Raw genomic sequence first — 25,826 nt, forward strand, 5'->3', positions numbered from 1 at the left:
GTATGTGTTTGAGAATGGTTTATAACAAATAAATTGTTGTATTTCAATCCAGTCTTTGTGTTGTCTTCTTTTTATTTGTGGTTCGAAAAAACAACAACAAAAAACAGCAATATGAAGTCTGGTCTTATGGCATAAAGTGCTGACAGGTAGTCTACATCCCTTGAATACGAGGGTTGTCATATACAGGGTTTTGATTTTATTCTCACTCTAGTTTGAAATTACTACAGCATAATGAAATGGAAAGTGAGTACAGTGGAACCTCGATTCACCGTTTTTGGAGGGACCCCGGAAAAAATACGTGCAACACGGGAAAACCCAAAATCCGGAAATGACTGAATCAACAATGTGACTAAATATCACAAAAATGAAATAGTATAATTATAATCTTCCAAACGCTCCTAATCCAAACTACAGACCCAATGGGCCTTCGCGCAATAGGCAACCGCTGCTCAGCCCAAAGGCCTGCATATTACGAGGTGACGCATGGTCAGTGTGACGAACCCTCTCGGCCGTTATTCCTGGCTCTCTAGATTGGGTTCGCCATCTCACCATTTGATAGCTCCTTAATTAAAGGTAATCGTAGGCTGAGTGGGCCTGGAACCAGCCCTCATTTCCAGGTAAAAGTGCCCGACCTGGCCGAGATTCGAACCCGGGCCCTCCGGGTGAGAGGCAGGCAAGTTAGACCGCAGGGCTGGCTAAAAACATTAATTACCAATACGGGAGTTAAAAATCTCAAAACTATATTAAAACTTTATACATTCAGTTTTACCAGGGGAACTTGGTCAGTTCAGCAACTTTGATCAGCCTAACTCTTCGAAAAATCTAATAACACCAAGCCAAACAACAGTTGACCACAAATAGTTTTTAATTCCCTAATGTAATAAAATAAAACACATTAGATACAAAAGCGCCCAACATGATGGCGAATTCCCTTTGTTTAATCTTCTCTTGAAATTTGGTCACCGGTATACTGTTCATAGTCACTTTCTGGAAATCTTCTACCACGTAAATTATGCCTACATCGGCTTTTAAAGGTTATGTTTAATTCAAGAATATGATTTTGAATATAAGTATCGATACTCAAAAGTTCTTGGAATATATTCAATTCTGCCCGTCACTAATCACAATCAAATTAGAAGTAGAAAAAATATCATCAGAACTTCAGAAATTATGGTTATTCGTGACCTTGAGCTTGCTGTACAAGTCACTACTAGTGGGAAATGATACAAACTTTTTAAATGTAACGTGCACAAATAAAACGACTGCGTTTTTTAAAACATTTTAACACATTTTCTTTGCTAGGGGATTTATGTCGCTCCAACACAGATAGGTCTTATGGCGACGATGGGATAGGAAGTGCCTAGGAGTTGGAAGGAAGCGGCCGTGGCCTCAATTAAGGTACAGCCCCAGCATTTGCCTGGCATTTTAACACAAAAATGTAAACTTCCCTGTCTTATATTAGGACCAAAACAATAACAGGCAATCTCAAGCTCTCCCATGGCATTTTGCATGTAAAGTACGACGTCTGTTCTGGTCTCGATAACATAATCATAAGTTTATACGATACCGTAACTTTAAAATAGTAGATTTGTGTTAAGAAGGAGGAGTTTTGATTCCTTCCTGAAAGTCTAATGACTATACAGTGCTCTGAGGGAAGTGCCGAAAACCTATTTGCTGATACAATAGAAAAAAGTAAATAAAATTGAACATCTAACGCTATACATACTGTAGACATTCAAGTACGAAAATTTGACAAAACTCGTTCCGTCTTCAAGTAGAGCTGTCGAAATGCACTCTGTCTCCTTCCAATTGTTGTACGCACTGTCTGCTTTATGATTTCGAAGGATTCTCTAAACAATACCACATACAGTCTCGAAACCACAACACTGACCAATAGAGATAATTCCAAACTTCAGGCAGCTGAAATGAAATTCCTACGCACTATGATCCAGAAAACCAGGAAAGACAAGATTAGGAATGAGAAAATTAGAGAAGAAGTAGGAATAGACAATTCTCTCCTAAATAAGATTCAGGTATCAAGACTGAAGTGGTTTGGTCACATGAAGAGGATGCCAGTAAACAGAACTGCAAGGAAGGAATTTGACAGAAAGGTAGAAGGAAGACGACCCGTGGGAAGGCCACGAAGGAAATGGATAGATTTAGTTAAGAGCGATGTAATGCTGAGAGGTCATGATTGGGACAAGTTGGTGGAGGAAGAATGGTACAAGGACAGGATGAGATGGAGGAGGCTCATATACCACACCCAGGAAACTGGAGATGGTTTAGGATGATGATGATGATGATGGGACGTTCATAAATATATCATAGCCGTCTTTTTGTGAGATACAGTTTCTTGAAAAACGCTTGATCGAGGATTTAGCGTTGATGGGACTGAAATTTCTGTACGGTTGATCTGGGAAATCGTTTCTTCGAGGAGCGGATAAGGCGGGTTTTTTACAACTTGATTTACTTAGGATGCTTGCGGGACCATGTAATTTGAACGAATAATTTGGGAAAACGTAGTTTCCGGGAACATATAATCGAGGTTCTACTGTTCCACATATTGTTACAAGTTAACAGTGTTTGGACTACAGATTGGAAAAGAGAAATATAATTTTAGGTATGCCTTAACATGTATTTATTTAGGTTTACTGTGCAAAATGTCCACCGTTTTTTCAAATACAGGACTTCACGTATTGATTGTGGTATATTCCTGGGAAAATACACTGCCAGAAAAAAAAACATGCAACATCCTCAAGGACAAGGTCATTTTATTTACAAGTAGGTCACAAGTAGTTCATCAGTGCAGGAGTACAGTATATGATTAGAAATTCAGACCAAATGAAACACACATGCCACAGTAAAGGGTGTCCAAACAGTCCAATCTATACACATTGTACTCCCCTCTGGTGGCAATGCAGGCACGTATGGCATCCTGCGATAGATTGTCCCAAGCATCTTGCACCTTTTGATGCAATTCGGCAATGGGTCTTGCAGGCTCTGGAGAACGTGCAAGTTCCTGCTTCATCATGTCCCATATGGTTCAATTGGAGAGAGATCCAGTGATCTTGCTGGCCAAGGCATTTTTTGTACATTACATAGAGCATGTTGCTTCACAGAGCATTGTCCTGCTGAAAAAGCACTTCTCCTTCCTGTCGAAGAAATGGCAGTAGCACGGGGACAACAACCTGTGCAATGTTCCGTTACCGTTCACAAACACCAACTGTGACCGCGAGTTGTTACGGTGGACCATAAAGCGTGGGGTGGGATCTGGGTGGTGTGGGCGTTCACCAGGTCTACACCATACCAGTATACGTCCATCAGACAACCTACGCTCATCACTGAAGACAGCAGAGTGCCATTTCCCTCTCCATGATATAGATGTTGATTCTCATAGGGAATCTGAAATATTTGTCCCGAATGAGTAAATTTATAATACCAATATAAATGGTCCATTATTGGACACTAGTTGCCAGCCAGGAATGAGTTAACTGGAAAATTTATAGTGTCCAATAACGGACCATTTATATTTCCCTCTCCAGTCGACTCTTTCATGACACCAGAGTAGCCATGCTTGGCGTGGTGTCGGTGGTAGCCTGGCCAGTGGTACACGTGATCGTAATCCTGCTGCAAGTAGACTGTTCCCAACGGTCTTTGGTGACACAGCAGGTGCATCATGGGTCTGGATTTCGTTCCTGAATGATGTCCCCTTCTTGAGGGGAACTTGACTTTATTTGATGGTGGAAACTTCAAGAGATTAGACTTGCAAACCATCCTCACTAAAATCCCATATTTTATTATTTTTCCGGGGTTGTATACACGGAATCTTAAGTGCCCTCTCCTTTCTAGCATTCCTTCGTCCAGAGCAATTTTCTGCTTGGGAGTATAAAGCTCTGTAAATCTGTCGGAAAGTTTCTGTAAAATGGGTCTGATTTTATACAATCTGTCAGTGCTGTGCTCGTATTCGCTGCTGTCACTAAAGTGGAGAAATGAGAGGATACTTTCGAAGCGATTTCATGACATTGTCTTTGAGAAAATAAGAGTGGAGAAAATTGGATCTTCTGTCCAGTACATTCTGAGAAATGGTTTACTAATGATGCCGGTAGTGTGCATCAAACCCAGGAACTGTCTCATTTCTGAAACAGTCACCGGACTCCACGTTTGAGGAAGAGAGTGTTTAGAGAAGGGGCACGGCGCAGCACTGATTACCTGACTGGCATACAGATTTGTTTCCTTGTATAGGTATTTGAGAAATTCAGCTGTGAGAAATAGATTTACAAATTTTTTTTTCAATATTTATACCTGGTTTAGCAGTAAATGGTCGATATAAAGGCGAATATTCAGATACCGGCACTGTGATTTCTGTCACATATCCAGGAGAATCGTCTTCACTGTCATCACAGTCACTTTCAATTTCACATAGTTCAGGAATCAGTTCATCACCTGAGTCTTCATTGAAAAGGATGTCGGCAATTTTGTCAACACTTACATTGTCCCTACATGCTATGGTTACACTTCAGAACGCGATTATACACACGCTTGTGCAATCACAAACCAACTACGCAGCTAGTTGGGCCAGTGCTAGGCTACCTTCAGAAACAAAACAAAAAAGTGCATTGGGAGGGAAAATCGCCATGGCCATGTGGTTTCTGGTGAGTAGAAGCATTCATAAGGGTATTACCTTCATCTCTCTCGCACATATTTGTGACCAAAATAGATCCCAGCTACGTAGGAACGGCTTCAATTCAAGGTTGCGCTTATCTGGGCTAACTCAGATACGGTCCACAGCATGGTTACGCATTATAGGCAATAACTCGGATGCGGGCGTGAATGTGTTAAGACTCCTGTTCCTGGGCATACAAGTTTTTCATACTTTGGTGATTAAGAATTATGAGGTCTTCACTATATTTCAGTACATTCTCAGAGGCTCTAGTGCAACTAATTTTGCATGAAAGGTGAAAATAATTCAATTTTTACTTGAAAATATTACTTAATTTTGTGACCATGGCATGTAATTTGGCAACTAGATCTTTCATTAGTTCCTTTGTTTTATTAAATAAGCATAAAGCTAAAATTTTTTATCATTATCATTGTTCAGTGAGTACCGTATTTATTCGTGTATTAGACCCCCTCGCGTATTAGACACCCCTTTGGCTTTTTGAGACAAAGAAAATGAAAAAATAAATCTCGCATACAAGACCCCCCCTCCAACGTAATTCGTCGGAGGAGAATAACGATTCCGCTTCGAAGCGGGCACAAGCCTTACTGCAGCTCTGATATCACACAAATTTGTGAATAGTTTCATCCATACGACCCACGCAATTTAAAAAAAAATTGTCGAAATCGTGCGGACACATGTCCGCCTCCATAGCGTAGGCCAACTGCTGCTCTGATGACGTTGCACAGATAGGTGAATAGTTTTGTTTCCGACCCGCGCATTGCAAACACGCACCAGTCATGTATTGTGCCTGTGAATGTCCGCCAGCGTAATTGTTAGCACAATTAGCTGCCGTTCTCGGGAGCCTGAGTTCGATTCCCGGTACCATATTGCCAGAGATTTACAAATGGCAGGAAGGTTGATGTGTGGTAAAAATGGTATATGCAACTGTCTTCCACTGGGGGCCTGTATAAAAAAGAGCTGCACCACCTCGGGATGAGGAAACGAGTTTACTTTAGTTTTAAAATATTCACGGTTGTTGCTATTAATATAGCAGGTGAGATCATTAACAAAGTGATAGTTTAATTTCTCGTAACTCTGGCCAATAGGGATAGATGTTTTTTTTTGAGAGAGTAGGTTTAAAGTGTGACAAAAACAATCCGATCATAAGGATTGTTTTACTCACCAGTGTACCTCACGAATAATAATAATAATAATAGTAATAATAATAATAATAATAATAATAATAATAATAATAATAATAATAATAATAATAATAAACTAAAAGATTATTCAAAGTAATTAACTCAAAGAAGGTAAAATTAAAATGGCTGGAAGAAACTAAGGCGGACCTCCAAGAAATAAATATCACAGACGACATCATGGAAAATCGTGGAGCTTTTAGAACAAAAGTAGCCAATCATAAATTTAGGGAGAAACCCAAAAAGACAACTGGTAGGAAGTGGTCGACAGAACGCAAGATGCAACACAGTGCATTCATGAAGAGATTTTGGGAGGATAAGAAGGCACAAACCATCAAACCATCAAACCAACTAACAAGTTCAAACGCGCTCTATGAATGGGCATAACGAAGAAAGAATAATAATAATAATAATAATAATAATAATTCGGCATTACAACACAGTCATAAAACCAACAGTCCTTTACGCAAGTGAAACATTGTCACATAACAGTAAACAAGAATTAGAAGAAATAAAAAAGCAAGAGAGGAAGATCATCAGGAAAATCCTAGGAGCAAGATATACCCAAGATGGTTACAGGCTACAATCAATCAAAACAACAGAAAAAGTTTCAAACATTGAAATTGACATTAAGAAAAGACGAATGAAATTCTTTGGACACCTCACAAGATTACCAGAAAATCGACTGTCAAAAAGAATATTAAATTATGTTAGCTCACTTAAGAATTCAACACCTTGGCTGGACGAACTTCGAAAGGACCTCAAAAATGCAAACATATGTGCAACAGACATTTTAGAAAGAGACACCTTCAGACACAAAGTCAACAAGTGGGAAGTTACATCAGAGCAACCAAAGCAAAAACAGTGCAGACCGAAATGGTCAGAAGAACGTAAACAAGCCTTCTCAGAGAGAATGAAAGCCTATTGGAAGAACAAGAAGAACCCAAAGAAAGCTTGATTGAGTTGTTTGCTTAACGTCTTCCATTATTGGGAGAATACGCTAATAATAATAATAATAATAATAATAATAATAATAATAATAATAATAATAATAATAATAATAATAATAATATTTTACATCACCACTTACGATTTTTGGGGACTATGCGTTATTAAAAAATGGAGACAACATTTGTACGAAATTAAACATTATGATAATAAAATGCGTTATCACCATACCTGTAGATATTTTACCGATCTTTATTCTAAGGTCAGTAAAATCTCAAAAGATATAACATTTCTTAAGGACTGCTTGAAACACCTACAGATACCCATAAATGTGGCTAATGTTCCTGTTATTTATTTTTAATTGTCCCGTTGTAGAATATCTGGCACTATGGGGACACTTGATAGCATTCCTAACCTAAACATTGCGGTTTCTCTTATCTCATTTACAGCAGTTGAAGGTAAATCCTGATGTGATAAATATGGAGAACCAATCTGAAATGTACTTAAAAATAAGGGTTTGGCTTTTAACAGCAGCAGTTATCCGAAGAACGCTTCCAGTCACTATGTCCATTCGAAAGTACAACTCGTAACACACACTAGTTATCAACTGGTTGTTTGGCACGCTTTCTACTGTACAGCTCGGCTTTATTTGGAAGGAGTGGTTTTTGCTGCACATACCCCAACTGAGAATATCAGAGACCGTCTCCAGAAACCACTTGGGAATAGATTCTCACTGTTTGGACTCTATAGTTGGGAACGAAACAATTTTAAAAAGTTTCAAAAAAAGACGGGACCTCAAATGCTCTCAATGCATGACTGACGAGATGGTAGTGAAGATGACGTCACTTGAAATGACGGCCTGCTAGCAGCAGGGAAGTTGATGAAAGGTGTGATTAGGTTTACTCAGGTTTACTGTGTGGTAGGCCTTCTGCTCAACTGACAAAGACAAATAACTGGCCATTAAGTTCTCTTGTATCAATATTGCATAATATGATACCTTATCCCTTTTCTGTACGGGGTCGACTGTGAAGTGAGATGAAACTTTGTAGCGAGTTTTTACAACCTATGCCCTTCCTCATATCAACCTAATCAGAGGAATTAATGAGATGAAACAAATGACATGATACGAGTACCTATAACTGACTATATTTACATTATATGTAGGCCTAAAAGTCGTATTCACCATTTATTGTCTTTTCATATTTAGAAATACTCCCTTCCAACAAAAATAGCCAGTATAACTCAAATACATTCATAAGTTTGTTAAAGAATAGTGTAGAATGTTTACATGTACAATTTATAGCTCTTTACAGCGTTGAAGCCATGTTTTCACTGCATATCGCGTATTTCAGGGGATCAGAAATTCACCAAGCAGGTTAAATCAGAACTAAGGCAGAGAAAACAAGACACCCTGCCAAATGGCCAGTGGTACAGAAAGGTTTGGACACACTCAGAAATGGTAAAACTGCAGGACTTGATGGCATATACCCTGAACTTATCAAGAACTGTGGTCCAGCAACCAAACGTTGGCTTGCTTCTTTCTTCAGTGATGTTCTGCAAGGATCCCAAATCACCTCAAAGCTATGGACCCATATCTCTACTAAGTGTTACATATAAGCTTCTAGAAAGACTGATCCTCAATAGAATATCTCCTGCAATTGAACACCTTATTCCACTTGAGCAAGCTGGTTTTTGGCACAGTCGAGACTGTGGTGATCAGGTTGTCGCTTTGACTTCCTCCCTTGAAGCAAGATTCGAGAGGAAAATGAAAAATCTCTCTGTGTTCCTTGATCTCACAGCTGCTTATCCCTCTCATACCTGAAAGAAAACTGGAGGTGTGAATTTTTGTTTGTATGTCAAAAACCGACTAAAATGCTCCTCAATACACACACTGATAGTTTATTTTACAAAATAAAAACTACCATCCAAAAAAAAGGACCCACACAAGTGTGCGTATCAAAATTCAAAACCTTGTTGTATCACATGCGATGATGTATCTTCAAAATTTACGTTCACTAACCAATGTACACACTTCATTGAATATATTCCGGTATTCAGTAAAGCTTCTAGATTAATATAAACGCAATAAATAAATACTTACTTTTGGCGCTACTGCTTCCCGCCATCTCGCTGATCAACTGTGCTTTTTAAACTCTTCTTCCTTCGCCCTGGCGGTCAAGCGCATACTAAAAACAATTGAAATACAAGCTACGTGTCCCGCACAATCACTGCAGTCCGGTCTAGCGCCAAAAAGACATCAAATACGGTCAGGAATAAATAAAATACGAACCCGCACAATTGTGCGTATATGGTCTGAAAGGGTTATGACACCATTTGGAAAGAAGGACTTCTCCAGAAACTCATCAGGACTATACCATGTCTTAAAATTTTCACCCTGATAAAAAATATGCTCAGTAACAGATTTTTCCAAATTCATACAGAACATGTCCGTAGCAGATTCCATAAACTTAATAATGGCTTGCCACAGGGATCAGTCTTGTCTCCCATTCTCTTCAACTTATACATCCATGATCTCCCAGAAACCGTATCTTGCAAATTCATCTATGCAGATGATATCAACCTCACCATCCAAACAACAGACTTCAATGAGGCAGAAGACATTCTATCCCAAGACCTTGACAAGATGAGTGATTATTTCAAAAAGTGACGCCTGAAACCTAGTCCACTAAAGACAGAGGTAGCTACGCTTCACCTAAATAACAGGCTGGCAAACTATCAACCTACGATCGGGTTTGGAAACCACACACTGCAGTATAATACCGACCCAAAATATCTTGGTGTAACTTTAGATGGTCCTTAACCTATCGATGCCATCTTGAGAAACTGGCTGCTAAGCTTAAAAGCCATAACAACTTGCTGGGTAGACTAGCTGGTACACACTGCGAACAACTGCTCTAGCAATAGTATATTCAACAGCTGAATATTGCTCCTCTCTATGTCTCAATAGCTCCCACACTAGTCTGGTTGATGTCCAATTGCACCACACAATGAGAATGATATCTGGTACATTGAGCTCTACTCCTATTCAGTGGTTACCATTATTGAGCAACATTCAGCCTCCTCACATCAGACGGCAAAGCGCCCTTGTTAGAGCGTGGACCAGAATAGCAAAGAACAGTTACCTCCTAATACATCAGGATACAGACAAAAATGCCTGTAACGAGACTCAAATAATGGAAACCTGCCTGGAAGACGGCAAAGGAATTAGTTAATTCACATTTCAACCTGATGAAATATGGAAACATGAATGGTCTTAGTCACACCCTCATGGCATTGTTAACATCAGGGATCCAACTACAAAGTTGCCTGGGTTCAACCTTCCTCGCTCCACCTGGACCAGACTCAACAGGATACGCTGCGGAGTAGGAAGAAGTGCTTCTGCTCTGCAACAGTGGGGCTGGAAAAACTCTCGAGCTTGTGACTGTGGTGCTGAAGTGCAAACCATCCTGCACATTTTGAAGGACTACACTCTGCGAGCTTTTGCTGGTTCCATCGAGGACATTCACAGAGTGACACCTGAGGCACTCTCTTGGCTGGAAGAGCTGGGCATTCGTCTCTAAGAGACTGAGTGACCCCCACATTGACGTTTTTAATGTGGAGTTTGTATATATATTTTTTTTGTACGTATATAGAGTCAACCTGTTAAGAACATGTACATAGTCGATTGTCAACTGTAGCATCATACGCTAAATCAATAATAATAATAATCAACTGCACAAAATTTGAGGTTATCGCATATTGGACCCCCCTTACTTTTTTTGGCTGTAAAAGTGAGGGAAAAAGAAAGGTCTTGTATGTGAGTAAACACGGTATTTCGCACTAAATTGTTCGTACTGAGATATACATAATTTACTAACTTGTCGCTGGAGGGCAGTATAACTCAGTTTTTCTATTTTTCATCATCAAGCTGCTTGACATACGAGGTTTACATTCTTAGGTGTTAATAATTATTTAAAATGATGTCTGTAGTAATAATAATAATAATAATAATAATAATAATAATAATAATAATAATACTTTCAAGTCTTGCAAAAGGAAAAATGCAAGACCGTAACGGGACACATGGCCCGATACTTGGAAGGAGGAGGATGATCAGTGTTCTCCCTAGGACCTTTTTAGTGGGCGCACCGCCCTGCCGTATATACAAGCCGCCCGGCTAACATAAACTAGATATGTGCTAGTTACATAATATTAACACATATTTGAGTCACTGGGTACTTCAAATTGAAATATGAATACCATAAAAACTTTAATTTATATGATAAATCTTTATTATTGTCAGCATAATTCAATCCGTTACTTAGGAGTTTAAATGTTTACCTTGATTATCATGTAATATCGTGCGCGAGCGGTATCTGAATTGGCGTCGAATTGCATGCAAGCGCTCGATTCCGCGGGACGTCACAAACACATACGGCACTCCACAGCAACCGATTGATGAGCCCAAGTGTTACATGATTATCAACGAGCAGTAGAACACTAGAAGTTCAAAATACTCTGTTATGTCTTGTTTGTGAAAAACACTGAAATAATTCAGTTTTGCAGTTGTTTTGCAGTTTTGTTTACCTACCTGATTAATGCTCTGAGGGGAATAAATATTGAAGTTTTATCATATTCATTTTTATGTAGTATTCCCCGCCCGGTTACCCAACCCTGGCACCCGGCTGACGAAAATTTCTGGGGAGAACACTGATGATGATGATGATGATGATGATGATGATGATGATAACAATAATAATCAGCTAAATACAGAATGTATTGCGGGCTAGGGTAAGTTTTCGCCTGTCATTATTGGAATGGTCATTTAGTAGTTTGATTTTATTTCATCTTCCAAATAAGTATATTTCTGTTGATGTTTCAAGAAATGCAAGATTTTCGTGTACTATTGCGATGATTTTGGTACAAACCGCACCTTTTAACTCCCTCTGGTTTAAGAGCTTGAGTTTTGTGAAACATACACATTAGCGTTTTACATATATAGATAATCGTATGGCCTTAGCTACTGTGCACAGACATTTGTAATTTGATGCTATCTGGCTGCCTACTTGTCAATTTTTATTTTATTTCTGCTGTTGGCATACTAGAGGGCAGACTAAATGGAACCTCTCTTGGGTGTCTATGGCTGAGTTTTAATGTGTTGTTGTTTTTTTTTTTTTTTTAAATATCTGAAGCCATCTTTTTCCAGTTTTGACTCAGTTAATTTTGAATAAATAAATGTATAACCTGTCTGAAGAAGAAAACAAATCTTACCGTATGGTACTGTATGTTTTCTTACTGAAGACTGGACAACCAAACAGTTATAAATTCATAATTTTGTCAGGTAAACACCAAACGTGTCCCCAGAGATCTTTTATATGCCGACATTGCACGGCATGGACTTTTTTCTGCCCTTTTAAAATCAGACTACCTTATTGGTTCTGTATATGTGAAAATTATTCATCACAGCTACCAGTATTTACAATTTTCGAATTATAAGGGGCAGTCAGATGAAAACTGAACACCCGCTACAACGTGATCACGGAATTACCAAAAGCGTTAATACGTTTATCCCACTGGTTGATGAGGTGGTCAATTGCAGTTTCGTAGGGCACTGACGGATCAACCCCCTCTCGCACTTCCTTGTCCGAATGAAACCGACCGCCACGGATGTCTTTCTTCCTCCATGATTCTTTAGTTTTCCCGGATAAGGCCATCAATCTGCCCCATCACATCAGCAGTAAAGGCTCGACGGGCCTGTGCTGGGCAGTGATGTGCGCACCAGTCGTGGACGTGCAGTGTTCGCCATACACGGCAGACATGCGACAGCAAGTTTCACATACTTGAGCACCCTCGCCGTTAGAAAACAAACCACAGTTCTTTGCTTGCCTCCATTTCTACAGCTGGGCGAACAGACTAGACCAGTCCAACAACTGCAATTGTCGCTATGCAGTTCTCTTACCACTGCAACAGCGTCGTCGCCTTTCGTGTGGAATGTGTGTTATGGCGGGTGTTCGGTTTTTTCATTTGATAACTCGTAAACTACTTTTACTAGTATCCTGAAGAAAATACCATTGACATTCAAATTACTAGTTTTATTTTGTTAATGCCAATAGGCATTTCTCCAGTTTGAGAAAATGTAACATTCTAAAATAATAATTAATCACTAGAATCTGTGTATGGGCCACAATTATATGAGTTCTTGATTACGCTTAATTTCTGTAAGAACAGCACTTGAATACCACCTTCTATTTGAGAAGTATGGGGTGCAGGTTTTAGGTGATTCTCCTTGTGTGTGTACGGGGGGGAGGATTTTTTTGTTGAATGTTGGTTGACACTGAACTGCAGGTTGTTTACAAGTTATCCTTAGAAGACAGGTACGATTCTGACAGAAAGTAGACAAGAAGATGCATAATAGTTGTATCCCTTGTTGGGAGAATCATGAAATTAATATTTGAAAGACAAATTGGACAGAAGATGGAAATGCAATTTCAAGGGAGCATGGGTGCATAAAGCTAATTTCTTATAACTGGAAAACTACTGAGCATATTTCAACTAAACTTTATATTTAGAAGATCGGGTTTTAAGGCACATACCACTTCAAAATCCCTGAATGGATGGGGGATTTTTAGGAAGACCGAAACAATGAATTTTCTCTCCCACAAAATATCCAAGACCAATCTTACTGGAAATCTACCAAGAAATCTATTTCTAAAACTATTTTCTCATGCACACTTTTTTGAAAGGATAAACAGTAAGGGAGTAATTATTATGGACATTGCGCAGCAGCACGTGGGCGTAGATCTGATTTTATTTATAACTGCGAAATTGGGCGAACAAGAGAGATGTTATTAACGGAATGTTTTGCAGTCTAGGTCCTAGCGGATATAGACCAGCTGTACATGACCAACCTGAATGGAAATTTATTTCTAAAACTTCTTTCTCTTGTAGACTTTTACAATAGGAGGAATAATAAGAGAGATATTATTAACGGAATGTTTTACCGTCTTAAGTCCTAGAGAATATAGCCCACTGTATTGACAAGGTGGACCCAACACAAACTGTTTTAAATAGATTTTTAATAGTGCTGATTTGTTATAACTGGAAAACTACTGAGCATTTTCCGTACTTCTTTGGTTAAGCCCTTTATTCACTGTACTGTTCGGAGGCCCGGAGTATAAATCTGGATGCCTACACCAGCCATTGTCAGTCTGGTAATTCCACGTGGTTCTCTCCATATTCCAGGAAAATGCTTAGGTAGTACCTCACTTAGAGTACCAGTACACTTATCTTACCCCGACACTGAAGTAATAACAGCAGCATGCACTTCCACACATTCTCGCAATTACATTTCAGATGATTCTTTCTAAATGCAGTTTAAGTTCCCTGTAACAACAACAGATCAACTTTATTTTGGTGTGGCAGTTGCTCTGCTTCCACACAGGTAGGGTAAGGGTTATTCTGCCCAAAGGCAGGTCCGAACCTCCGCAGAGGTGTTCCTGAGCCGGAGTTTACGTGCGGTAGGGTGGCCAATTCCTTTCTGCTCCTCCATTCCCTTACCCCCCACCAACAGCGCGTTGCAACCCATCCAACTCCTGACCACGCCCAATGTTGCTTAACTTCGGAGATTTCACAGGATCCGGTGTTTCAACACGGCTACGGCTGTTGCTTCCACACAAAGGATCCAAATTCTTACTTGTTTCTTATGCATGTAGCGAGTGACTCAGTCATTCACTTGTCACAGATGTTCATTTAGGGCTATCGGCCAGGCGGCGGATTCTTTTCAAAAAAACTTGAGAATTTATCGAACATTTCCCTTGATGTATTGCAATTCCTTGCTCCTTGTCTTATAAACGAATATTTGCCCCAATCTGTCCTCTTGAAATCCTACTTCATATTATGATCTTTCCCACTTTTAAAAGCTCCGCTCAAGCGTATTTGTCTACTAATGTCATTCCATGCCATCTCTCTGCTGTCAGCTCAAAACATACGTCAGCCAGCAGACTAAAGAACCGGAGTTGAAACTGAAAAGAGACGGCCTCAGATATCACAAACGTTTGCTTCATTTTTGTAACGCTACTCTTTTCTCTTTTGTGCTAGCAGAGTACTGACCCCAGTTGGAAAGACAGAATGGTTTAGGAATAAGACTGGACTAAGACAGCTCTTTTGTTTACTATGGTCATGGACAAAATTGTAAAGGAAACAAAGGAAGCCTGTGTAGAAAAAGAGATGAAGATACTGCTATTTGTAGATGATGTGATCTGGGGAAAGAACAGCAAAGAAGTGCAGCAACAGCAACAACTAGATGTACTGAAGGTAAAAATTGAGAAATATGGCATGAAAATCAATTTGGAGAAAAGCAAGACTACGGTGATGTCGAGAGGGGAAAGGCAGGGAAAGGGCACTGTGAAAATTGGAAGTCAGAGTCTGGAACTTGTGGACAGCTTTAAATACCTAGGAAGTGAATTAATGCAAAATGCTAGGGTGGACATGGAGATTAGCAGGAGGATACAGCAGAGTAATGCATTCTACCGAAGTGTAAGGAAACTTGTTTGGAGCAAAGAACTACCAAGGGAAAGTACAGAGATACTGTACAAAATGTACTATGTACCCGTACTGACTTAAGCAGCTGAGACTTGGACTTTGACGAGCAGGCATGAGAGTAGAATTCAAGCCAGTGAGATGAAATTTCCTAAGAAGTGTGACAGAAAAAGACAAGGAAAGACAGAGTGAGAAATGAACATGCTAGGAAGGAAGTTGGGATAGGAAAGCTAAGTAACAGAGTTGAAAAGAATAAGCTAAGGTGGTTCGGACATGTAAAGAGGATGAAGGAGAATAGAATTCCAAGACAGATGCTCGACGCAAAGTGCGAGGGCAAGAGAGCAAGAGGATTGAAACAGTGAAGAGCGGCATAAGAAGACGAAATTTAGACTGGGACAAGATCGTGGAAGAAGAATGGTGGAAGGAAAGAGGAAGATGGAGAAGTGCCATAAATACCCCGACCCAGCAGGAGCTGGATAAGGGGAAATGATGATGATGACTCTTCTGTTAGAAATCACCCGCAACAAATCGTGCTGCTTTTCTTTGAAATTTTTGCAGTTCTGCTATCAAGTAGTCCTGGTGTGGGTCTCGTACACTGAAACCATACTCTAACTGCGGTCTTACCAGAGACCCCTAAATTCTCTCGTAACCATGTGAATAGATCTCTGTAACCTTTCTTAACAACCACCTTAATATGATTACCCCAGTGAAGATCATTCCTTATATTAACACCTAGGTACTTACTTGTAAGCAGTAGAAATAGAGATAGCTGTGGTCAGCCCAGTAAATGTAATAGTATGGCATAGCACTCGACTGCAATGTCATCGGACCTCGTACTGGCCATGTGACACGCCATCTCTGGGCATTTGATTGTGGCCAGACACTTCTCAAAAGTTGTGCAGGCACAGAGCTTTTCACAGGCCACTGTGTCGAATGTTCCCAAGAGTACGTGGATTCAGGGAATACCACCACCACCACGGTCAACAGCCGTGGAATACAATGTGATGATGACTAAGGCGACCGTGGTCTAGCTCGGATGGTGAGAGGTGACAGACGAGCCTAGAGTGCAGCAGATCATTAACGAATTGAATGGTGGACAACAACTGAATGTGGGCAGCTGTGCCATCCAGAACCATCTCCTTGTAATAGGGTACAGGAGTCACCTTCCCGTAGAAGTACCTTTGTTCATCGCACGTTAGAAGGCACAATGATGGACAGGACAAAAGAATACCACCTTTGGATTTTTGAAGTATGGAAGAAAGTCACCTAGTCAGATGAGTCGAGGCACCAGGTGGTACACGATCGTGGCAGACTACGAGTGCATCACCCGGCATGAGGCAATGGGGCCTTCTTGCCAGTAGATTACAGCTCAGCCGATGGTAGCAGTACCCTCTTATGAAGACTAATAATGGTATGTGGCCTCTGCAGAGGCCTGGTGCAGGTCTTTTGAGTTAACACCTGTAGATGACCTGTGTATCTGTGAGGATAGGACCCTACCTAAGATGATTTCTGATGTTGAATATGGCACAAAGCTATAGGAAATAACCAAGGAAAGTTGAAATCTTCGACCCGGACAGGAATGCATACTCACCGTTTAGCCACAGAGCTACTCCAAATTAGGGTTGGGCAGACCGGAACATTCAGTTGTTCCGCAACATTAGGAGCTCGAGGTGGAGTGTTTCGGTACAGAGTGATGGCACACGGGACTGTAACTGCGGCGTAGAGAGAACTTCTAGAGGCAACATGACATGCTCCGCGGCAGCTGGAATGTGCCTGTACCAACGTGCTGTGTCAAGGCCGCACTAGATAGATTAGTTGGTCTTGGTTGTGTCTGACTGTTGATATCGGCTGTGTGCCGCTCTGTGCTGGAGTGTAAACATTTGTTCATCCAGTTATATCTTTAACTCCAAAGCGATGACCTATATTTTTCTTCGGCTTAAAAGTTTCCTTAAAGTCCAGATTAATTTTTAACGCCAATCTCCGAGAAAGTGTTGAGGGAAATTTTCGAGATTTTAAAAAGGTAAATGGAAGTAGAGAGGGAAGGAATTCGAAGTGCAGAGAGCATAACACCACAAAAGTACAACACTGTTTTCATCCAGTTATATTTTTAATTCCAAAGCGATGACCTATATTTTTCTTGGGCTTAAAAGTTTCCTTAAAGACCAAATTAATTTTTAACGTCAATCTCCGAGAAAGTGTCGAGGGAAATTTTCGAGATATTAAAGAAGGTAAATGGAAGTTGAGAGGGAAGGAATTCGAAGTGCAAAGAGCATAACAGCACAAAAGTAATTAAACCGTACGAAAGGCGGTATACTTTGCATAATGTCATATCGGAGTCCTATTCAGGACTTTTTTACTAGAAGAAAACTGGACAGAGTGAAATGCAATTTATGTTTTTCTATTTTGTCTGCAAAGGGATCTTCAACTGGCGCAATGACAAGACATTTCAAACTTAAACATCCCACAAGTTTTCATTTTTGTGTTCTGCGTGTATATTGTGTTCAAGTTTTATTTTCATGTTCTGCTTGTATAGTTTTATTTTTAATCTTTGTGTATAGTGTTTAATTTTTATTTTCTGGTTTCGCTCGTATGGGTTAATTATTATTTTCGTGTTCCGCTTGTATATTGTTTATGTGAATAGAGTACTGACAGTTTCTTCAACTGTGCGAGTATACTTTTAATTGGTGAAAATAACATTGTGACATTTGTAAACACATGTACTGCCAGTGTAATCATGACAGGTGTATTTCAGAATGAATGAAATCATTCTTATCCTAAAAGGAAAATTTAGACATGATTTTTTTGGATAAGTATTTCATTCAGAGTTCCGACTGCTTTCTCACGTGCCGTAAAGTTTTATCCTGGCCCTAATTACTCACAATACAGGCCAATACATTCAACTGGTGAAAATATTCTTCAATTAGTTACTTTTAAACACCTGCACTGCCATTGTAACTGTGTTATGTGTATTTCATATTGACCGGAAAAATCTTAACCTAAAAGCAGCCTTTAACGTGATTATTGGGCGCGTATTTCAGTGTTCCGACTGTTCCTTCGCGTTTTGTGCAGCTTTATGCTGGACATGGCCATAACTGCACACAGGCGCACACCACACAGCACGTTCGATACAGGCACATTCCCACTGGCGCGGAGTATGTAATGTTGCCTCTCGAAGTTCGTTCTACTGCGTAGTCCCGTGTTCCGTGCGCCCACTGCACAGTTCAGCTAGTAGGCGAAGGACACTGCATAGTGTCGCTTCTGATGGGACAGTGAGTCAGTGTTTCCGTCTCGCTTGAGAATGTTTCGGAACAATTGACACTCGGTGTTCTGGAACAGCGGAACATAACTGTGCACCGGCACAGTGTGCCGAAACAAGGACATAGTGCCCAACCCTACTCCAAATGAGGACTGTGTAGATGTGATGGGGTATCCCTGGTATGTCTGCCAACGTCCTACAATGACGAACTTTACAGGAACGTTCTGTCTGATCGTGTCCACTCATTTGTTTGCACCGTGTAGCAGAACATTGCACTGGCCCATTCCTCTTGAGTTGTGACAGATTGGTTCAAGGAACATTCTACATGCCTTGTCCTGAAGGTCGCCCAACCTCAATCCTATTGATAAGAGTCCTGCACGGATATACAAAATATTATCCACATGCGCTCTGCATCCACACTTCCTTCATTCGCATCCACATCCGCAAATGATTTCCTGCATATTGTTAATATTTAACTACAGTATATTACACCCAAGTTATTGAAACGGATAGATCTGTTAACATAATGCAATAAGCTTGATACCTGGCACCAGATCCCCCAGTTACAGGTTTATGGGGGATTTTCTCTTGCGACAACTACCTACGTATTGACCTTTGTTCCTTCCTTCCATTAATTGAGGGCAGAGGGCAGTTAGGCTTAGGTCAGATTTTTGGCTTTATGGTCTTAAGGCTCTTTCTCTATCACCATTCTCCCATACCAGTGTCAAGGGTCACTTGACCACAAGCAAAAATAAGAATATGCCTGAGTGAAAATGAATAAATTTAATTATTTAGGAATTATCAGCAAAATTATCTGCACTGCCATACAGTTTGCATCAGCCAAGACACTAACACGTCCGTGCAGGGCTTTACCTATTGAGCACATCTGATATGCTATTGAGAGGGATCCGCTTACCCTGGACCCTGCTCCAATCATTCTCCATGCATTATGGGCGGTTTTGCAGTGATTATGGATCAGTATGGTTCCCTAACACCCTTGACACCTTGTGGAGTCCATGTCATGCACTTCATTGCCATTATCAGTGTGAAAGTGGGTTCTACATGCTACTAACCAGGTATCTCTCATCAGTGTAATGACTAAAGCCATTGTTCTCTGTATTTCAGATCCTAATGAAAACTGACTTGTAACCATTGAAGCATTGACTTCCAAGTGTTGATGTTCATGTTGTTTGCTGATCATCTGATCATCTTTTCCTGGTTGTACTGGTCATCAACTGTTTTAAGGCACAATAGGAATAATTCTAATAAGGAAATCTCTTTGCCTTACTTTGTCACTTATTTCTCTTTGCTAGGGTTTAATTTTTGTTGTGTGATTTGAAGACTGTTTTCCTATGTAAAGTTAAATGCAACAACTTAAAAATCACACTCTGCATTGCCACTGGGTAAAGTAAGACAATTTGGAGCTTCAGGATATCATTAAGACAATAAATAATATTTTAATATCATTCTTTTGAGGCTTCTGTTAAATTTTTAATCTCAGGCTTAGTGTTTATACTGTCATCAAAATATTACTTTACTAACTGGTGTTATTAGCAATACCTTGTTGGTCAGTCATCTTCAGAGGTTCAAGTCTTTATAATCTGACACTGTGGTCCCATTGGTACAGGAAACATTCACTGTCAGGATGTTGTCCAGCAGCGTAGAACAGGTGGTGGTTTACAATTCCTAATCAATCAGTCATCAGTGATTTGCATTTAGGACTGTTGCCCAGGTGAAAGATTCCCTATCAGATTCCTCAATCTTTTTCAAAAAACTTGGAAATTTATCAAACATTTCCATTGATAAATTATTCCAATCCCTAATCCCTCTTCCTATAAATGAATATTTGCCCAATTTGTCCTCTTTCTATACTCCCAAGTTTTCCCAGCCCAGAGTTTTCAACATTTTCGTAACACTGCTCTTTTGTCGCAAATCACCCAGGACAAATCGTGCTGCTTTCCTTTGGATCTTTTACGATTCTCGTATCAAGTAATCCTAGTGTGCACTGGAACCATATTCTAATTGGGTTTTTCAAGACACTTAGTGTATCGTCAAATTTAAGCATATTGATTCACGATTGGGCCGTATTGACAAGCTCATAGAATAACACAAGGGGTTCGCTGTCAGTATCCTTCATTAATTCAATATTGAATTTTTGTTCATCTTTCGAGAACTGCCATTCTCTTACCATATTTATTCGATTATAAGCCATCCCCTGAGTAATCAGTAAGAAGAATTTTTTAAAAAATTTAAAGAAACTTATCTGCAGCAAAAGGAATACATTTTCTGCTCTTTAATTGTTTAGTCAGTCTTCGCCATCAGATGATTCAAATATGTCACTTATTTCTTGTCACTGTCTTTTGTGTCGTCAAGTGCATTTGAGATTGAAAACTTTTAAATGTACCACCACCAATTTTCCATGTAATGTTTGGAGACAATGCTAGAATTTCAAAAATTTCAGTTAGTAAAATTGTTAGCAGAGTTTCTGCAGTGATGGCATGCATGAGAAGATTGCTTAGTATTTCCTTCAGTAGAAGGACATCAATAGATAATTCAGGCCCTCTATGAAGTATGCTGTTTTGCTGGTGTTTTAGGTGCAATAGATAGTACACTTGCAAAACTTCAATAGCCTGGAGGCAATAGAGCTGAAATACTCCGCAGTCAGAAGTAATTAATGATTCTAACATCCAAATCAAGGAGTAGTTGTGGCTAGGTTCCGTGAACTTCCATATCCGAGCATGGATTGAAATGGGAACAAGCTACGATGGGATCCTGCACGATGTGAAACAGATGGTAGAGGTTTTCCATTCTTAGCTAGTGACTCTGATTCAAATGTTAAGACAACCTGTTTGTGCTGATTTCACATACCATGTTTTACAGACAGCTGTATTCACATACAGCAGAATCGCATTGGATCGCATTCAAAAACTGATTGGTTCTGCCACTCTCTTCTAGATGAGCACTGTTTATAACTTTCTCAAGAGTTAGCTAATTTTTCTCAGGATAAGTTTGAAGAAATGCAAGAATTGTAATATGTTAAATTTTTAACATGATGTTAACTAACAACTTGTTAGTATAACTCTTGATGAAATCAAGCTGAATTTATACATGATGGTGAAAACTTACTTATGGTGGTTTCTGACTTTAATTTTTGGATCTTCCTCGTATTGCAATGATAAAGGAAGTTGCCTACTTTACCAGCCATATTAACGATACTAATTCTAATCTGAGGGGCACTTCTTTGAAACAGGAAAAAAGTAAAAGAAAATGTTTGCTACAATCAGATACAGTGTATACTCTCTCCTTTACATCCTTATTACAACCCCTAAATACTCTCATAACCATGTGCAGAGATCTGTAACCTTTCTTTACAACCTCGTTAATGTTCCCTATGAGGTACTTACACTCCACCAACACAGTAATTAAAACTGAGAAGACTTTTCCTTGTGGTAAAACTTAGAACCTGACTTTTCGTCGCGTTAGCCATCATACCACTGTCGCCTGTCCATCTTTCAACATTGTTGAGGTCTTTTTGGTGTTGCCCACAATCCTGTACCTTATTTACTACTATACAGAGTATAACATAATTTGCAAATAGCCTTATCTTTGTTTCCAGGTTTTTTACTCAAATAATTTATACTGGATGCCTGAAAATAAATGACGGTAATTGTAAGAGGACATTCTGCTCTGACCCAAAAATCATTCTTCAGTGTTTTTTATTTTCTTTGACTAAAGGCTCACCAGAAAATCGACCAGGAAATGTAGCATGTGACTGAGTGCTACCGTAGCACACTGATGTTCTTCTCATTCATGTGCAGCCTTGTTAGTAAGTTGAGCAGTCAGTATCTTTGCCCAGATAATTTAGCATCTTCATTCTGATTATCATGCGCTAAGGTATCTTGAACTTACTGGTGTGAAAAACTTGCATCCTGGTTGTAAAACCCTTTGTGATTTTGGGTGAACACAATGCAGTTATTTTATAAAGCATATCGGTAAATACTATAATTTCATGCATGTCAAAGTTCGTGACCTAGAAACATCAGATCTGCAAAACAATGGCTGAAATGACATACCCACGTAATGTAAGTTATATAATAGAAGTGAACATGGTAAACGCATCTTGTAGTCGAGTTTAGTACAGCGTATCCCAGGATATACGTTAATGAAATGAAATTTGAGATAATTTAGTACGATATTATTGCAGTAATAAAAAATGTACACCTCTATTAATGCCAGAAATATTAGTTTCATTATTTAGATTCCTACCTGTAGTAGGCTGGGCCTTTACAGTTCAACTTTAAAGCCCTTAGCCCATTAAGTAGAAACATTTATTGATAATTATTATTTTTCTGTTACTTGTTTATCTTTCATACATTCTGTGAACATTAATATTTTATATTTTATTTTTGTATCATGCTTCACCTGGTGCAGGGCTTAACCACGAACACTTACAGGAAATGCTGCTTTGAATGTCTCCATTCTGATGCTCCGCTTGTTCACTTCCCTCTTGTACATGTTTTCAGTCATGCAATACATTCTACCGTATTGTAGACATGATATAGGCTTTTGGGCTTATGGCGTCAAGAAAACAAGGTGGAATTCTTTACATTTCGCAGAGAACTTTTGCTCCGCGTCTTCAGAAGAATATCTCGACTGTTCACGAGGAAGACTTCTCTAATAATGAAGATTTGAATTTAAGAACATACCGAGCTCGATAGCTGCAGTCACTTAATTGCGGCCAGTATCCAGTATTCGGGAGATCGTGGGTTCGAACCCCACTGTCGGCAGCCCTGAAGATGGTTTTCCGTGGTTTCCCATTTTCACACCAGGCAAATGCTGGGGCTGTACCTTAATTAAGGCCACGGCCGCTTCCTTCCCACTCCTAGCCCTTCCCTGTCCCATCGTCGCCATAAGACCTATCTGTGTCGGTGCGACGTAAAGCAAAATAAAAAAAAAAAAAAATAAAATAAAAAAAAGAATTTAAGAACGCTTTACCGTAATCTGTAGTAAGTGGTCACCAGATGGCTCCATGCGCGCTAACCTTCCGAGTGGGAGGTAATGACAACATCTAAGCTCAAATTAAGATGTTCCTTATTACACTGTGTGTGCGTGGAAAGTAGCAGGAAGGTCATCAGATAAATCAGAAAAAATAAATAGAAAATAATAAAATAAAATGAAGTGCAGTGAAAGATACCCAGGATAGAGGAATGGGAGAATAAAAAGAAAGTGTATAAAAAAACAGAGGATAATGAGTGTGAGACGGTCTGGGAGAGTACACATGTTACAGAAGTGTGACACTTCACACGTAGCCTGGAATGAACCATCTGGTGATGAGGAACGTACGAATGTGAAAACCACCAAAATGAAATAACAGTGGTGAAAGGACCTACGTAAATCCTTAATGGCTGGCAACCACATATTACTTAATTGATAGCCAGTGTCCCTGTTCAAATTGCTGGTTTATTACATATTTCCACAGCTTTCCGTTTAATCCTAGACCTGTAGTGTTTAGTGTGGGTAAGAGCTCGAACATCATAATCCTACTGCAGAGCGTGCTAAGTTATCGCTGACTTGTCTGGCTGGTTGACGCGCGGATATTTCGTTGGTGTTCCTTGATACGAGTACCAATGGACCAGCATGTTTGACCAATGTATACCTTGCCACAAGTACAGGAAATTTTGTGCACCCCAGGGTGTAATAGTGGGGACAATTTGTCCTTGCTTTTACCCAAACTGTGAGCAATTTTAGTGCTGGTGCCAAACATGGTTTTTATTTTGTGCTTGGGGAGGACCTTGGCAATTTGATCTGTGGTATTGTGAGTGTAAAGCAGGTAGGCAGTTCCCTTTACTTCTTCTTTCGTCTCTCCTTAGGAAATACGAGTCTGTGAATCTTTGGTTATTAATCCTCAGCCTATGAAAAGCTATGGTCACCTTCTTTGCAGTCCAGAACGAGTTGTCTCTGATATTGCACTTGCCTTGTTAGTTAGTCACTGTAATGATGCAGTTGGAGATTTAAAAAAGTTTTGCAATTTGGTCTACTGGATTTCTTACTTCTCATGTGACTTAGTAGACACACTTAGTCAATTCAAGAGTACAGATAGGAACTCATAAATATTCTGTACCAATGGGTGTTATGAGAACCAAAAATAAATTGACGGCAAGAGGCTCAAAGTATCGGTACACAAGAAAACCTCTAGTGTCATATTGGCACACTTCCAAGCTCTGTAGTAGAGATGCTATGTATTTTAAGAGGGATTTTCATGCCCTTGTGTCCTGAACTGCAGTTGAAAATCAAATGCGATGAGGTGTACGAACTTTGGAAAATAATGTACAGCCAACAGAATGAAATTGAGATTGTAAAGAAGAGAAATGGAAAGTTTGTGGAAGTGCCTCATTCACTGATCCTTTGATGGAATAAAAATGATCACCACATTGCTCCACTGACGAATGGTGCAGCCATAATTTTGGACCCGTGTGTTTCTATTCTGTTGCCTAGACAGTAAGCCGCTGCTCCCCATCTGTTTTTTCTACGTATATATTTCGCTCTTGTTGGCTTTCTTCTCTGAGTCTTTTGTTTATTTATTTAACATCATAAACATGCCATGAACTTATTTCCAACCACTCGACACTGCAGTCAGCTACCTGAGTATTGGCGGGAAAACCATAATGTTTGCGGGATATGGAGGAAATGCCTACTCCCAGTCCTGAACAACTAGGATGAAATAAGGCAGAAAGCCTTCTTCACAATTTCATACCTTTACCTTTCTAAATAATATTTAGAATTGTAACTCGAGGATTTATCCTCATCTCAAGGTGACACCTTAGAATGAAAAGTCTTTTGAAGAATTCCACCAACTGCAATAATGTATTGCAGAAAAGACAGCATTTGGATGTGGTGGGCTGTCATTCGGATGATTATGATGGATCGGAGCATCTGAAAACTCAACAGCCAGCATCTACACAAGAAGTTCAAAGAATTAAACATAAACAAATCTCTTTCTTCTCGACACACAATGTTAATTTATTCCAAATTGGAAAATTAAAGATTGTCACTGACAACATGAACAAACATAAAATTCTAATCATGGCCCTTCAAGAGATATGGAATAGTGATGAAGAGCCAACAGAATCAGAAAACGAGTGATGAAAAACTGTCTGTAGTTTGGTAATGGATTTCTAATAAATCTCAAATCATAGATTCAGTTGTGGAATTAAAATCTCAATAC

The 25,826-nt window shown here is 39.6% G+C and overlaps 1 protein-coding gene across 8 annotated transcripts in view; it reads left to right on the forward strand.

Moving 5' to 3' along the window:
• Window positions 1-25,826, forward strand: part of Mical (Molecule interacting with CasL) — a 688,331-nt gene that overhangs the window by 530,918 nt on the left and 131,587 nt on the right. The gene's annotated exons all lie outside the window — the stretch shown is intronic.

This window comes from Anabrus simplex, chromosome 12, assembly GCF_040414725.1.
Source record: "Anabrus simplex isolate iqAnaSimp1 chromosome 12, ASM4041472v1, whole genome shotgun sequence".
NCBI classification, from domain to species: domain Eukaryota; kingdom Metazoa; phylum Arthropoda; class Insecta; order Orthoptera; family Tettigoniidae; genus Anabrus; species Anabrus simplex.